The sequence below is a fragment of the Solanum dulcamara genome, chromosome 12, assembly GCF_947179165.1.
Source record: "Solanum dulcamara chromosome 12, daSolDulc1.2, whole genome shotgun sequence".
NCBI classification, from domain to species: domain Eukaryota; kingdom Viridiplantae; phylum Streptophyta; class Magnoliopsida; order Solanales; family Solanaceae; genus Solanum; species Solanum dulcamara.
In genome coordinates, this window is record NC_077248.1 from 57867408 (window position 1) to 57885392 (window position 17985).

The 17985-nt window shown below is 38.4% G+C and overlaps 1 pseudogene; it reads left to right on the plus strand.

Annotated features, from left to right (window-relative positions):
- Positions 1 to 1887: 1887 nt before the first annotated feature.
- The window catches only part of LOC129875787 (homeobox-leucine zipper protein ROC8-like), a 39905-nt pseudogene continuing 23807 nt past the window's right edge, over positions 1888 to 17985 (plus strand).

Consider the following 17985-nt stretch of genomic DNA (forward strand, 5'->3'; position numbering starts at 1 on the left):
ATGGCCAAGGCTTATGATAGGGTCTCATTGTCCTTTATCTATCTTGTCATGAGAAAGATGGGATTTGGGGAAACCTTCATAGACATGGTATGGAGAATAATGTCTAACAATTGGTACTCTGTCATCATAAATGGCAGCAGGCATGGTTTTTTCCATTCAACAAGAGGTCTTAAATAGGGAGACCCACTCTCTCCTGCTCTCTTTGTTCTTGGTGCAGAGGTACTAACCTGAATGTTAAACAACCTTCATTAGCATTATCTATACACTGGTTTTCAAATGGAGAAAAAGGGTCCTCAAATTAACCTCTTGAGTTTTGCAGATGACATTATTATTTTCACCTCAACTTCCAAGTATTCCCTTCAACTCATCATGAAGACGCTTCAGATGTATGAAGGCATTTCTGGGCAGCTTATTAATAAGGACAAAAGCTAAATCTTGATCCCTACCAACACACCTGATTTATTTAATGGATAGAGTAGTATCCATCACTGGTTATAAATGCACTCATGGTCCTATGACATACTTGGGATGTCCATTGTATATAGGAAGACAAAGGGTCATATATTTCACTAGTATAGTTGCAAAAATGATTGCTAAAATTCAAGGGTGGCAGACAAAGATGCTAAGCTAAGGGGGTAGAGACACTTTGATCAAATCAGTGCTTCAATCACTTCCTATACATCTGCTATCTTTCATAACCCCTACCAGAACCACTTTGAAACAAATAAAATGCCTTATTGCTGACTTCTTCTAGGGTTGGGATAAGGATAAAAGGAAGTACCACTGGGCCTCTTGGGAAACCCTTAGCTTACCATATGAGGAGGGAGGTATTGGTGTAAAAAACTTGGAAGATATATGCCTGGCAATGAAATACAAACATTGGTGGTTGTTCAGAACTAAGAGATATTTATGGAGGGATTTCTTGAGAGCTAAATAGTGCCAAAGAGCTCATCCTGTCATAAAAAAGTGGCACACAAGCCAATCTCTCATATGAAAGAACATGATGAAGAACAAAGGTGACATAGAACCTCATATTAAGTGGACCTTATGTTCAGGGAACTGCAGTTTCTGGTGGGATGATTGGCTGGGTATTGGCCCTTTAGCCAATCACTATGAATATATTCCAAGATTCAACAACTCCACTGTCTCCATGTTCTTGACAAATGGAAAATGGAATAAAGATAAAATTAGGCAATAGGCCCCTCAACACATGATACACACAATTCTTAATACTAAAATCATGTACCAACAAAACACATTAGATCAAGCTCAATGGAAGCTGCAATTACATGGAAATTTCACTTGTAAATCAGCTTGGGAAAATGTGAGAAAGAAAAAAAATAAGACATTGACAGATAGGATGACATGGCATACTAACATCCCTTTCAAGGCTTCATTCTTGCTTTGGAGAGCATTGAGACACAAACTGCCAACCAATGATAAACTGATTTCTTTTGGGAGAGAAATTGCAGAGTGCTTATGCTGCTATAGGCCTGGTTTGGACAACATAGATCACATTTTTATCTCTGGAAGCTTTGCTAAACACATCTGGACATATTTCTCCAACTGGGGGGGAATCATGCAGGACCACAACTCCATTAGAGGCATCTTGATGAGATGGTGGACCTACAAACCAAACAATACTGTACATAAACTCATGTTGCTAGCCCTCCCTATATTTATTTGCAGGAATGTCTGAAAGAACAGGTGTGCAAGTAAATATGGAGGAAAGAAATCTAGTACTACTAGAGTAAAGTTCAATATAATCAAGGAAATATACATGCTTATTACTACAACTTTTCCATATATCCCATGGCCACCAGCTTGGAAGGATCTAATTATTTGGATAGAAAACTGTAAGCATAACATAAAAGTAACCCAGGTTAAATGGCTCAAACCCCCCCTAACATAGTTAAACTTAACACAGATGGGAGTACCATAGGCAATCTAGGAAAAATAGGAGCAGGAGGCATAGTAAGGGATCATAAGGGTAATCTGATATATGCGTTTGCCTCTCCTTTGGGAGTTGGAACCAATAATCAAGCGGAAGTGCAGGCAACCAGTTTTGGCATTAATTGGTGCATTCAACATGGTTATAATAGAGTAATATTGGAAGTAGATTCTGAACTTGTGATCAAGTGGCTGCATCTGGACATCAAACCACCCTGGAACATTCAAAACTACGTTAATGAACTCCAACAACTGGTCCAACGGCTAGAATTCTTCCAATGCAAACATGTTTTTCGAGAAGCAAATTTTCCAGCTGATACATTATCTAAGTACAACCATACACTTGATAATACACAACACTTCTACAACCTTCAACAACTTTCACAAAAAACCAAGGGCTACATAAAGCTAGACAAGGTAGGAATGGCAAGCTTCAGGAGAAGAAGATTAAAAAGGATCAAACAACCTCCTTGAACATTTCTTATCTCTAATGTTCCTAACTTGGACAAAATCGGTATGACAAAATTGGGAAGAACAAAGATGTATCTTCGTATACTTGATCTTCTTCATTTAGCTATGTATAAAATGTAGCTTATTTGAATAGGACTAGTGTAGGTATCTTTCTTGTATTCACATGGAAGGGGAGAGTCTCCCTCATTTATGGTTTTTCCTAGTCGCATTGTATCGAGAGGAGTCCTCTCATAGGTTTACTGTTTTTCTAGTATTTAGGAAGCACTTTCTAGTATCGGGGATGAGTTAGCCGACCTTAGTAGGTTTGCAGACTTATGAACCACCTTAAGTTCGGAGGTAAGGTTATGTCCCCCTCCTTGTATCTTTATATTTTATGTATGATAAGGCTTGGTGGGAACCTCGTGTAGGTTCCCTTCCCGTTAAAAAAAAGATTTGTCGAAAACCTTGCTTTGATACTATCTTCATAAGGATGTACAACAATTGATCTTTCGACTTCACAAATGGGAATTGAATTAATTTAGCTTCAAGCTTCTACTCAATAATGTGTCAGTCCACTGTTTTGGCATGTCATGTTGTATTGGATTTTTTGCAATCTCTATGATTTCTTTGTTATTGCAAAACTGATTCATTGTTGAACCATATGAATAGCTAATATCTTTTAGCAACTCTTTCAACCATACATGCTCACAAAGGCCTTTAACCATACTTGTAAGTTCAACCTCTACACTTGGCAATGTAGTACTGATTCTTACCTCGTGGAAGCTAATTCAAGATCAACAAAGGGGTATACTTCATATCAACGAATCTGAAAATCGACAAAGATTTGCATCTTATGCTTTGCCAGACACCGTCTTCCTTCTAAGCTCATTCAAACTCTCATCTTCAAACTGCTTGGATTTAATCTCTTCAATGAAAGTGGGCGTAACCTCAACACATGGCCATCACCCCACCCTTCTTTGAGATGCTCAGTTTCATGAACTTGGTCTCTAAATCCTAAATTTTCCTAGCCAAGGGTCACTTAGAACACCCAAACAAGCTAGATTGCCCATACTCACTGGTTTCCATCTTAACCGTCTCCCACCATATTAGACTTGAAAGGATGGTATGAATGGTGACATCATAATCTTTAAGCAACTCCATCCACCTTCGATGTCTTAGATTCAAGTCTTTATGAGTGAAAACATATTTTAGACTGCGATGATCAGTAAACACTTCACACTTGACACCATAAAAGTAATGTAGCCAAATCTTGAGAGCAAATACTATCGCTGCCAACTCCAAATCATGCATTGGATAGTTCCTATCATGAACCTTTCACTGTCGTGAGGCAAAAGCTACGACATTCTTATCATGTATCAACACAACACCCAAGTACGAATGTGAAGCATCACAATAAATAGTGAAATCCTTACTTTCAACTGGCAATGTCAGAATAGGTGTGATGGTCAAAAGGGTCTTGAGCTTTTCGAAGTTTTCTTCAAATTTGTCAGTCCACTCAAAAGGTATCTCCTTCTGAGTCAGCCTTGTCAAGTTGTGGCAATAGAGTCAAAAAAATTCACAAACTACCTATAATAGATGGCAAGTCCCCCCTCTCCCCCTCCAAAAAAAACTCCTAACTTCAATCACAGAACTAGGTCGAACCTAGTTCTTGACTGCTTTAAATCTTTTGGGGATGTACAATCACCCGTCCTTTTGAAACTACATGCTCCAAAAAAGCAATTGAAGACAACCAAAATTCACACTTACAAAATTTTGCATACAACTTTTCTTTTCCCAAGACACCCAAAACAATACGAAGATGGTATACATGTTATTCCTTACTCTTCGAATACACCAGAATGTGGTCAATGAACACAATTATAAACAAAACTAGGAATGGTTTGAACACGACATTCACCAAACTCATAAAGGTCCCAGGTACATTGGTCAACCAAAACGACATTATCAAGAACCCATAGTGCCCATACTTAGTTCTGAATGACATTTTAGATACATCCTCAGGCCTAATCTTTAGCTAATGGTAGTCAGACCTTAGATCAATTTTAGAAAATATCGATGCACCCTGCAACTAGTCAAAGACATTATCTATACGAGGCAATATCTACTTATTTTGGATGGTGACCCCATTCAACTACCGATAGTCTATGCACATTCTCATACTACCATCATTCTTCTTAACAAACAAGACTGGAGCACCCCACGGGGAAGCACTAGGATAGATGAAACCTTTAATAATGAGCTCTTGGATTAGAGCCTTAAGCTCCCTTAATTATGTAGGATCCATGTGATAAGGAGGGATAGAGATTGAGCGAGTGTTCGGATCCAAGTCAATACAAAAATCTATATCTCTATCCAGAGGCATGCCAGGAAAATCAGTAGGAAACGCCTCCTTAAACTCAGATACTATAGGAATAGACTCAATAAAGGGGGACTCTGCTTCGACATCTTGAATATGAGCCAAGAATGCCAAATAACCTCACCCCATCAGTTTTCTAGCGTGGATGAAAGATATGATCTTAGCTGGCTTAGGCTTGTACACCCCTTCGCACTCTAATGTTTCCTTACCCAAAATCTCCTGAGTCATAGTCTTAGCATTACAGTTAAGCACAATATAATAGGAGGACAACCAAGTCATGCCTAAGATCACATCAAAATCCATCATATCCAAAATCAACAAATCATCCCAAGTCTGAAAACCAATAAATATAACAAAACAAGCACGATATATATGGGTGACTATAAAAGACTCTCCAATTGGGGTAGAAATATGGATGGGATCACGCGGTCAGTCCAGTAATTGAAATATATAGAAGTAACTACAACATAGTAAAAACATGCATATATCGAAATATATTACCAATTAACATTTTAGGTGCAATATACTATTTCACAGTGTTTATCTCAATTACAACAGCCAATAATGGTTCTCTCATGGAATCCATACTCATATTGTTAGTGTGCCAGCTTGACACCCGATCCAATAGTTAGTGTGTGTAGGTGTGATAACAAATCCAATATGTACCGTCATGGTACTCAATCTAATATGTGTCAGTGTGACACCCGATCCAATATGTACTAGTGTGGTATCTGATCTAATATGCGTCGGCGGTGATATGCAATCCAACAATCACAATTACAATTACAATCATAATCCACAATGAATAGTTCACACACTTGCACAATCAAGTAACAGGTTTATTACATGCAATTGATCACAGATAATCATTTCATTGGGTTCTTTCCATATTTCGCGATTCACATATATGCATGCAATACTTACAATGGTAGTTAACAGGCACACATAACACAAACGGGAAAATAAACGATCACCTACCTCAAAACCAAGCATGAATGTCCTTAAAGAACACGAGATTTCCCTTTTCGGATTCTCTTGGCTTGTTCTTGATCTAAAACAAATAATTAATGCAAAGAATCAATGATAATGGATTATATCAAAATAGTAATCTTTGGCCAAATTAATGATCCTATTACCCAACTAGGGCTTTTTGTACCATTAAATTCAAGGCAAGAACCCTCCCCTAAGATAATTACCATGGATTCTAGGTTCTAAGAATCAAATAAAAGTTATGGGAGTATTTAATTTACCTTTAGCGCGTGAATTGGTGGAAAATTGAGAAGAAACTGCCCTAGGTCGCCCCTTGCTCTCTAAAAATGAAATTTGCAGAAAAACAACACTTTTGAGACTTTTCCCCATTTTTGTTTGCGACTGGCCCGCCATAGCAGGATTAATCCCGCCGTGGAAGGTTGCACGGAAACAAAATATCAGAATTTTAGTCTCAAGTCCTCATTTCGCATTACAACCTCAATTCTTTTGACATTCCAAAATAACTCTTTCACGCCAAGATCAATTATGGGAGTTCTACTCGCCTGAATTCGATTCTATAAAGACGTACAAGCTCCTTAATGTCTTGGCTCTCAACTCAAATGATTATAGTCATAATTTAATTAGACATCCGTTAGCGGACTACCCTAGACCTCACCTGACTCAAATTTCGTCCAAGTCTTGTCTATGGTCAAAATTTTCAAGTTACTACTCAAAATATTTTTGGCCCAAACTCCTCCCCATTGGCCTATCCATAACGAAGGAAACAGGTTGTTACAGTTTCAAAAAACACACCCCAATACATATTTACAGCTGGTTGACCCTTCTCCCTAATATTATCGACTTGTGAATTTTCTTCTACTTATTGTTCTTGTTTCATTTTATGTCAATCATTGACTCATCTTTTTTGAGTTGTCCCCATAGAGTTGTGTAATAACCTAGTCCACCTTTACATGTACTCAATATGCTGTAGATATTCACCCATGTAAGCTTTATATTTAATCTTACATATAATAAATGATTACATCTAGTTCTCTTTAAGCGATTTGATAAGTATAGATAAAGAGAGAAGGAAACTTGCCTTCCATAACGGAAAGTAGAAGCAACTAAAACACAACCACAAGAAGCTCCATCCTCTCACTTCTTTACGCTTAACATGGAGCTTCTTGTCATAGTTTTAACTGTAAGATCACTAATTAAAGGAATCGCAATTTTAAGTTAATTGAAGGAAAGTTTTGGCTTAATTAGTAAAATTGTTGTCATATGTTAGGACATCATAGTAGGACAAAGAATATTGTGATTTTTCTATTAAAAAACATAATTATGTAACTTTGAAGAAAAAAAATATAATTATGCATCCATTTATGAAATTTAACCTATGACTCAAAAGTCATAATTATATTTCCATTTATGAAATTTAACCTATGATACAATTTGCGTAGACAATAGATAAATAGCTAACCATATATAATAATCCCAAAACAAATCACAACCTTTATCTTGTGTTCACATTTTGTATCCTTAATAATTTCCCCCCTAATTTTTTTGCCAGATCAGATTTTATGTGTCTATCACATGTTAAGTCAACTTGTTTTCTACTATATAAATAGATCACTTACTATGACCATATAACATCTCCTCTATCTCTATTCATCAATCAAAAGGTGTGTAAAAGTCTCTCTTATAAATCTCTTTTCTCTTTGTTCTTTTTTAAATATATCTTATATAAATTGATTGGGTAAACAATAAAACAAACATATTAACACTTGTTTTTTTGTGTTCTTTTTTTTTTATCGAATAGAAAATTAGCAAATAAAAATGACAGATTCTAGAAAAAACATGGAGGAGAATCATCAACATCCCAAAAAAGATCAAAAAGGCAAAGGCAGCGCAAGAGACACCTCGTGGAACAAACTCAACAACTTGACACTTAAGATCAATTTTATTTTAATTTTTTATAAAAACTTGAACCTTCATATATGTTCAATTCATTTTTTGATTTTATTTGTTTAAAGATATAATGTTATTTTCCTAAGAGGAGTTAGTGATAAAATTAAAATTCATTAGCTATACAGCAATTTATTTTCTCTATGTGTTTTTTTTGCATTAATATATATTTAATTCTTATTGATTTTATGTTTTTTTTTTGGTGTTTTGCTCTTAAATAAGCCCATTGATATTCAATAAAATATATGTACTTTTGATTTTGTTATTTACTTTTTTTTTGATTGAATTGATAAAATAGTTCAAAAATAGTTTTTTTTTGAATGAGAAGGTCTACCATGTATATACATCTTTTATAAGTGAACTGGTTGTTTTTTATTATTCATTAACTACTTTAGCAAAAGGAGATGAGTTTCCTTAATTTTAATGTATTTCTCATATTTGCACACACACAAAACAATCTCTTTTTCTTGCTGTTTGATATCTTTTTTTGGGGCTCGGCTAATTCAGGCTCACTACAAACATTCCACTTTAGGGCCCCACTAATCTTAATTCATATTAAAATATTTCACTTGAAGACCCAATTAATTTGAATTTGTGTTGGAAAGTCCCACTTTAGGGCCTGCTTAATTCATATTCGTGTCACAAAGTCTCACTTTGAGGGGATAAAATGCTCTAGGACAAAGATGACGACTCCAATACCATATCGCAAACACGAGGCCTATGATTGAGGATATATGCATACTTACCATTCCTCAATGTCCTCGGCCAGCTAGTACCCCCTTTAGGTCTGACTAATCCAAATTTTCATTGGGAATTAAGTTCCATTTTTGGGGTAAAACGTTTTTCACCAAGAACAACTTTAGTTCTAGAACTCAAACTAGAGACCCCAATTAATGATAGAGAAATATTTACCAATCCACCTTATCTTTAATAATATAAATAATTAAAATATCGTTCTTTTTTTAGAGTTTTTTTAGAACAATTATCAAAAATGATGGTTTTTTTTATGTGAATTTTGAAATGAAGATTCTTCAAGAAATGTCCACATCCAGATGAGGACCAACGAAACCAACCGGGTACAGAGGTAGGACTTGACCCTAAACAGATCATGTCTTGGTTTCAAAACAAAAGGACTCAAACCAAGGTAATTTTATATGTTTAGTCTTCTTACTATAATTTATTTATACTTCATTGATTGGTCATTATTATTATTACTACAATTATTATTGTTGTTGTTGTTAGTTAGTTTTTGTTGTTGTTATAGTTATTGGTTGTTGTTGTTATTATTGTTGTCATTATTTACACACAATGATGGATAAATCTTTCTTTTTTTGCATTAAATTATGCAAAAATCTAGAGAAAAAAATGACTAGTTAAAAACAGTGTTGGCTCCATGGCAAGGTCGATGAATCTCTTGCATTAGGCCCTAAAATTGCTTTTCTAAATTTGGTTAATTTGTTCGAACATGTGATTAAATACGATAATCTCTTCCTATACTATTAATTAGTACATTTAATTACTCTCGTATTTTAAATTTGTTTTCCCTTCGTGTAAAATTAATTCTGTTATTGACAATTTTACTTTTCGATTTCAATATAGTTTTTCTAAATCAGTTTTTTTTTTCTTGTTGAATTGATCAATACATTTGATCTACAATTCGATTAAGTAAGTAAGGTACCTTCTTTTAAGTAATATTTTCATTTGATCTACAATTCGATTAAGCTGCAACTCATTAATATCAATAAAAGAATCATGTAAAATTATTCGAAATACATGAACTCCCTACAAGTTTCAAAATTCATCAAGGAATTACGAAATGGTCAAAAATTGTATTTCCATTAGATTTTGAGAATTTAGTCAAAGTAAATTTGGTTTTAAAACTATGAACTAATGATTTTCCTTTTCGGATTCTTTGATGAATGAAATATTTTTAGAATAGTAAATGAGAGGATCGATGTCACAATCCGATTTCTTAGGTCATGATGGCACCTACTATAACCCACCAGTAGGTAACCCAACCGTAAACTAGAACAAGTTGTAATGGATTTAACGGTAAAAACTAAACATGAGCCCGCATTTCTAACATAAATAACATAAGTAAGAGGAAGACTAACCAAAATGAATATATATCTTGGTTGCGGGTGCTCAGGCCTGCATCACGAAAATAGATGTAGAATACAATATGAGTACCAAAACAATAAGTACCAGTAAGCATAATTGATCGAATGAGCTTGAAAAGTAAAGGCGATATGAAAGGAGAGAATAGAACAGAACAGAGGTCATGAGCAAAAATCTAAATTAAAGTAAAGAAATGAGACGCACACGAGTGTAGGAAGAACTAACTAAAGTAATCTACAGTAAAACTACACCTAATTAAACCCCCATAAGCCCAGAAGGTACACTCGTGCGCAAGTTTAAATAAAAACCCAATCGGACCCCCATAAGCTCGACGAGTACACTTAAAGCTATAACTACTAAGAACTGAAATTTAGAACCCAAGAATGGAGAAACTAGAACCAGAACCTCAACCCAAACCAGTAGAATATGACAGAACGGAGGCCGAACCCCTTACTGGATGCTCCCTAGAAGTATCCAAGAACTGATCAAGTATCAAGTAAATGAGGCAGGACCACTAACGGGATGCTCTCTATAAGGACCCGAATGTCCAAGGTCGTACACCCAACTGGATGCTCGCTGAAATGCCAATACGATCAAGGCCAGAGCATGAATCCGAATGCCCGACAAAGATGGCCAATATAGCTACTGTATGTACTCCCAAATATCAATAGATGCCAAACTTCGTGGATCATCGTCCACACTTACTCAATTAATGAAACCATCATAACTAAATCTCAAATCAACCTTGAATCATCGAACGGAATTGATGGCGCTGTCGAAACTCGTGAAGCCATAGAATCAGGGAAATAAGGACAGAATGTCATCGGAGCAAGCATATCTCCGAGATAAGGCCCAAATATTAGACTCAAGCCTTCTACACCAGTCTATAAGGATCTAAGTTAGCCAAAATAACGTCGGGGCAAGACTAAAGCCTATCGGGTCCAAATCATGCATTTCTAAGACAAGCACAAGTCAAAATGGAATCTATTCCAAACATATATGCCATGGTTCCTTACTTCGACAGGGTACAAATATCTAAATTTGATATTTTTAGATACTTTTTCAGACCTATTGCCACTAAGTAGCAGTCAAAAATTTGTATCCATTTTTCCTGATATTATGCATAGATCAGGTATATCATGGCGAATTCTTCAGAAAAAATTATGTCTTCCACAATGGAATCTGATAAGTGAGATCTCGAGTAAGTGTTTACATAATCTTCTTCTGTCCGATGAAATGACAAGACTAAGGCCAAAGATCCTTCAAATGAACAATAAAACAAGTATACGAATGCACCACAAGGCATGGATGATCAACAAGGCAAGTAGCATGCTCACAAGTTTCCGATAAAACCCCGAAAAGGCCTAAAACATGATTTCTAAATGGCTAAGCATGATTCTATACTACCCAATCCCGAATTTTAACTAATCAACACACAATTACATTCCCAAGCTCAATATAATGAAGGGGCAGTTAGCCTACCTGTAGGTCGATCACACGCACTCCAAAATTATGAAATTAAAGCTTTACCTTTCCTAATGGCCTCTGAATGCTGTCAGGCTATCAACAATAGGTACACAATGTTAATATGATCATTTTGACATTAAAATTACTAAGATCAGAGACAAACCAATTTCAGAGTCAAATTCGAGATTGTAGGACCCGCTCTAATAATTCCAAAATTAACTCTGTACAAAGGTTCTAAACGCTACCCCAAACTTGTGTTCCAAAAAGGAACACATATCGGGCCTTGAATCAGTCCCAACATAAACATGCAAGTAAGTCACTAATTTAGCTCAAAATACAACAATGGCAGGAGCAAAAATGAGTGGTTTACCTCAAACAAAGCTTCTACAGCTAATTCTGACTACATCATGACGATCCTCTCATAATACCCCACAATCTAACCTTTTGAATCGCCCAAATCCACCTTAAAAAGAGTGAGAAATCAATGTTTAAACTTATAATCTCAATTGAAATTGAGGACTTTAAAATAACTAACAGGTGTAGCAAAAGCGACCTCAAAGTCTGCTTAAGCGACCCCTACCAAAAGGCGGGCTCCGCTTAAGTGAGATCAGGTCGCTTTAGCGACCCCCAGCCATTAGGGCCTAAAACCCAAAAGAATGACTAGGAGATTGAACAATCAGTGCCATCAAGTCATAAATGACTTGGGGTCGCTACAGAAATGCTCTAAACGACAAAAATGAGGCATTAAAGCAAAAATGACCTAGAGGGTCATTACAACATCCACTACTGAAAAGGACTTTCATTTGAGAAAATAAGAGTCAAAAAGTACCTGAACTCTCAAATAAGATAGGGAATTGCTCCCACATCTCCTGCTCGGTCTCCTAGGTAGCCTCATTGATTGGACGGTGCCTCGAAAAAACCTTAACAATAAGAATGGCTCTCGAACGCAGCTGCCTGACATCTCTAGCTAGAATGGCCACCGGCTCCTATACAAAGATTAGATGATCATCCAACTCAACTGAATCATACTGCAGTACATGAGACTCATTTGGAACATATCGGTCAGCATCAATACATGGAAAACTGGGTGGATAGTTGATAGTGCTGGAGGCAAAGCTAACTCATAGGAAACCTCACTAACTATCCTTAATATCCCAAAAGACCCTATATACCTAGGGCTGAGCTTGCCCCGCCTCCCAAATCTTATCGCGCCCGCCACCAACTACAAACCTCAACGGTCGACGCTTGTGATCTATATAACTCTGATGTCTACTCTGAGATGTCTTGAGCCTATGTTGAATCACCCTCACCTGATCCAAGGCCTCCTGAAGCAAGTCTCTACCACTCGGCCTATGCTGCGTAGACTCAAACCAACCAGCCGAAGAGCGATAATGCCTACCATATAAGACCTCAAATGGGGCCATCTAAATGCTAGAGTGGTAGTTGTTGCTGTACGCAAACTCTACCAAAGGAAAGAACTAGTCTCACTTACCCCCAAAATCCATCACACAGGACAAACATGTCCTCAAAGACCTGAATAGTGATCCCTGACTGGCCATCAGTCTGCGGGTGAAATGTTATGCTAAGGTGAACACAGGTGCCCAACTCCTCTTGAAAAGCCATCAAAAAGTGGGAAATAAACTGTGAACCCTAATCTGAGATGATAGATAAAGCACACCATGTAGATGAACCACTTACCAAATGTAGATACGAGCAAACCTTTCGGCACTGAAGGAAGTATGAATGGATAGGAAGTGTGTTGACTTGGTTAATCAATCCACGATGACCCAATTACTGTCAACACCTCTGGGTGTCCGATACAAACCAACAAAGAAATCCACGGTGATACGCTCCCACTTCCACTTCGGATTGGGTAATCTATGGAACTCCCCACTAGGTCTCATATGCTCGGATTTCACTTTCTGACAACACAAGCAACATGATACAAAGTCTGAGATGTCTCTCCTTAGACTGCTCCACCAATAATGCTGCCTTAAATCACGATACACCTTAGTTGTGCCCGGATGGATGGAATATCTAGAATCATGGGCCTTACTAAGAATCAACTGAATCAAACCCCCAACTCTCGAGACACATAATCGGCCATCAAATCTCAAAACCCCATATAAATCTAAAGTATCCTCACCAGCATCACCTGCCAACACCCTATCTCTGAGTGCCACCAAATACTCATCCTCAAACTGACGACCCCAAATATCTGGCAAAGATGACTAAACCCCCACATTGGCTAATACCCATATGGAATATGAGATATCAAGTTGAATCTTCCAGTTAGCTTAGGACTAGACGTCTAAAGCCAATGGTCACTCCAAAACAAAAAGGAAAGATAGAATACCCATACTTACCACCTTCCGGTTCATGGCATACGCTACTACATTTACCTTGCCCAGATAGTAGAGAATAGAGAGGTCATAGTCCTTCAAGAGCTAAATCCACCGACGTTGCCTAGAATGAAGGTCTCTCTGGCTTATAATGTACTAAAGGCTCCTATGATCAATGTAGATCTCACAAAGAACTCCATATAGGTAGTGCCTCTAAATCTTAAGAGCGAAAACTACCGCTGCCAACTTTAAGTCATGAGTGGGCTAGTTGCGCTCATGCAGCTTAAGCTACCTCGACGCATAAGCAATAACTCAACCCCGCTTCATTAATACACAACCCAAACCAATGCCAAATGCGTCATAATATACTGTTAATCCCTCGCCCTCAATTAGAAGAGTCAAAATAGGAGCGGTGGTGAGTAACTCCTTGAGCCTCAGAAAGATCATCTCATACCCTTCCGACCATACAAAAGGAACATCCTGACAAGAAAACCGAGCCAAAGGGAATGCAATAGTGAAAAATCCCTCGAGAAAGAGTCTGTAGTAACTCATTAATCCGATGAAGCTATGAACCTCAGTAACAGAAGTAGGTATGTCCCAATCTTCGCTAGATCAACCATAATGTCCTTCTTGGAGATCACGTGCCCAAAGAATGCTACAGACTTAAGCCAAAACTCACAATTTGAGAACTTTACATAAAGTCGCTGATCTCTCAAAGTTTAGAACACTATCGTCGAATGCTTCTCATGCTCACTCTGGCTCCGCAAGTATACCAATATGTCATCAATGAAGATAATAATAAATAAATCAAGGTATGGACTGAACACTCGAGTCATCAAATCCATGATGTGACAGGGATATTAGTCAACCCAAAAGACTTCACAAAGAACTCAAAGTGGTCATAACGAGTCCTAAATGGGGTCTTCGGGATATCCGCTGCCCTAATCCTCAGTTGATGGTAACCAAATCTTAAGTCTATCTTAGATAATACTGCAGCACCTTGAAGCTAATCAAATAAGTATTCGATGTGAGGCATGGGATAACTGTTCTTCACCGTCACCTTATTCAACTGCCTGTAGTCAATGCACATCCTTATAATCCCATTCTTTTTCTTCACAAATAGAACATGAGCACTCCATGGCGACACACTCAGACAGATGAACCCCTTACCTAGGAGGTCCTCAAGTTGAACACTAAGTTTTTTGAGCTCTACAGGTGACATCCGATAAGGTGGAATAGAAATAGGTCGGGTGCCTGGATCCAATTCTATGGAAAAATCAATATCACGCTCTAAGGAAAGGCCAGGTAGGTCTATAGGGAACACATCCACAAAAGCTCTAACCACAAGGGATGAGTCAACTGAAGGGCTGTCTCTACTAACATCACGCACATATGCCAAGTAAGCTAGACATCCCAAACTAACTAATCCCCGAGCCTATAAAAAAGAGATAATCCTCGTTAGTGTGTGACTGTAAGCACTCTGCCACAACACCGATGGAATGCCAGGCATGGCTAAGGTAACGGTATTGGCGTAGCAATCCAAGACTGCATGGTAAGGGGATAACCATTCTATGCCCAGAATCACATCTACATCAAGCAAATCTAGCAAAATAAGGTCAACTCTAGTATCATAACCCTGGATGGTCACTAAGCAAGATCTAAACACCTGATCTACTAATAAACACTCACCCACCGGGGTCAAAACATAAACCGTCTCTACCAAGTACTCGGACCTCATACCCAACCAAGGAATATAATATACAAATACATATGAATAGGTGAATCCTAGATCAAATAAGCATGTAGTAGGCTGGTGGCATTATAGAAGTGTACCTGTAATGACATCATCAGATGCCTCAGCCTCTACCCTCGCGGGAACCACATAGAAATAGCCCTAGGCACCTCTGCCTAGTGCGTCTGACCAACCTCCTTTTTCTCCACCCCTAGAACCCTATCGACTTCCCCGACGATCCTGATCCTGAACTCCGCCTCTAATTGGAGGAGGCACTGCTGTCACTGGTCTAGTTATTGGAAGAGCTTGTACAACCACCCTTCGCCCTCACTGGGGCACTCTCGGGACCAATGATATAAGGTGCAGAAGTCATAACACCTCAAAGTCGATCACCTTGTAATGATCTGACCACGATCGAAAGGGAGAGAATTTGATTCTTTCGAGTAATGGCCCATGCTAGGACCACCCTACTGATGTTGGATGCCCTCAGAAGTAGGTAATACCGCCTGAACAGGCTGACTAGACTGACAATTCTATAATCTCTAGCAAGGCCTATCATAGGAGTCCCTCTTTCTGGTCTAGGACCCATTGTAGCTAGCCTGGTAGCGAGTCCTCTTATCGCTGCCTTCTTAGGCCTTGTGATATGTATGCTCCATGGAACAAGCATGGTCGACCACATCTAAAATTAAATAGCCTACTAAATCTAGGTGCTTTGTGTCAACCCTCACTTTGTACATCAACCCACGCATAAAGCAATAAACTTTCTTCTCCTCCACAGGTAAGATTGTGGTGGCATAGTAGGACAACTCATGGAATATCGCCTAGTACTCTGAGATGGTCATGGATTCCCACTCTAACCTAGAGAATTGATCTCGAAGCCTGTCCTTAACGCTCCGTGGTATGTAACGGGCAAAGAAAGCCTCTGAGAACTTATCTTACATGAGGCGACCGGGCTGGCCTATACTATAAGTACGAGCGCCACCACTATCTGGCAGGCCCGTAGAACTAATGTGCAGTGAACTCGGCTCCTCTTGACTCCAAGAGGCCTAAGAACTGAAGCTTCTCCTGACATATAGTCAAGAACTCATGGGCGTCCTCCCCAGTTGCTCTAGTAATCATCAGTGGTGAAAGCCTCTGAAATACCCCGAGCATCTTCTGCTCATGTAGTGGCATAACCCCATCATTTATACCCGAATGTGCAATAACGTGAGCTGATAGTGGCTATCCCTCTGGGGCTACGGCTACAGGCTTACCTTGTGGTACCATGGCTAGAGTTGGTGCTTGTCTTATCTTACCTATAGCTTCTAGAATCTGGGTGAGTATGGCCTGAACCTCTGGTACTGCAACTCATGCGGGTGGTGGCTGGGATGGTATCATCCCCACCAGCTGTGGAGGTACGTACGCTTCCTGTGGCTCATCCTCAGGCTCAGGAGCCTCCTCTTTATAACGGGCCGATGTTGCAGCCCTTGCACGACCTCTACGTCTGCCTCTACCCCTAGATGGGGCTCTATCTGTGGCCTCGGGTGCATCATCCCCAACTGCAGTGCCTCATGTGTGATCCATCCTGCTAAAGAATGAAACAAGTGAGATTTCAAAGAACCAATACGACACACACTGCAGGAAAGCGAGAAAGAAAGGGAAATTCCTAACCAAAGATAAGTCACAGACGCCTCTGCATCGATCCACAAGACTATACTAGACGTTAGCTCTATACAAGTGAGGCCAATGAACCTGAGCTCTGATACCAACTCATCATGATCTGATTTCATAGGTCATAACAACACCTATTATAACCCACCAGTAGGTAAGCCAACCCGTAACTCGAAATAACTAGTAATGGGTTTATAGGTAGAAACTAAACAGGATCCCTTATTTCTAACATAAATAACAAAAGTAAGAGGAAGACAAACCAAAATGAATATATACACAGATCTCTCCCAGAACCTAAAAGTCAATAGTAAAGAGTTGTCTAAACAAAAGAGTATAGGTCCCAAAAGTGAACCACTAAAACAAGACCTGTCTCAAAAAGCAAAAGACTAGTCCATATATACAGATGGAGACCAGAATAGTACAAATCGCCAAGTGCTCAAACTTTTCACGACCCAATTTCTCAGGTCATGATATCTTCTATTATAACCCACCAGTAGGTAATCCAATCTGTAATTCATAACTAGTAATGGGTTTAAGGGTAGAAACTAAATAGGAACCACATTTCTAACATAAATAACATAAGTAAGAGAAAGACATACCAAAATGAATATATACATAGATCTCTCCCAAAATTTAGAAGTCACTAGGACAAAGTTGTTTAAACAAAAGAGTACAAGTCTCATAAGTGGACCAATGAAATAATACCTCTCTAAAAAAGAATAAGACTAGTCTATATATGCAGATGGAGATCTGAATAGTACAAAATACCAAGTGCTCACTCCCATCTCTGGATCAGACCGCTTCAATCAATGTTGGCCGTTGATGCTCGGATCTGCATCACAAAAATAAATGTAGAGTGTAGTATGAGTACCAGAACAACAAGTACCCACCAAGCATCATAGGCCAATTGAGCTTGACAAGTAAATGCAATATGAAAAGAGAGAATAGAACAGAATAGAGGTCAC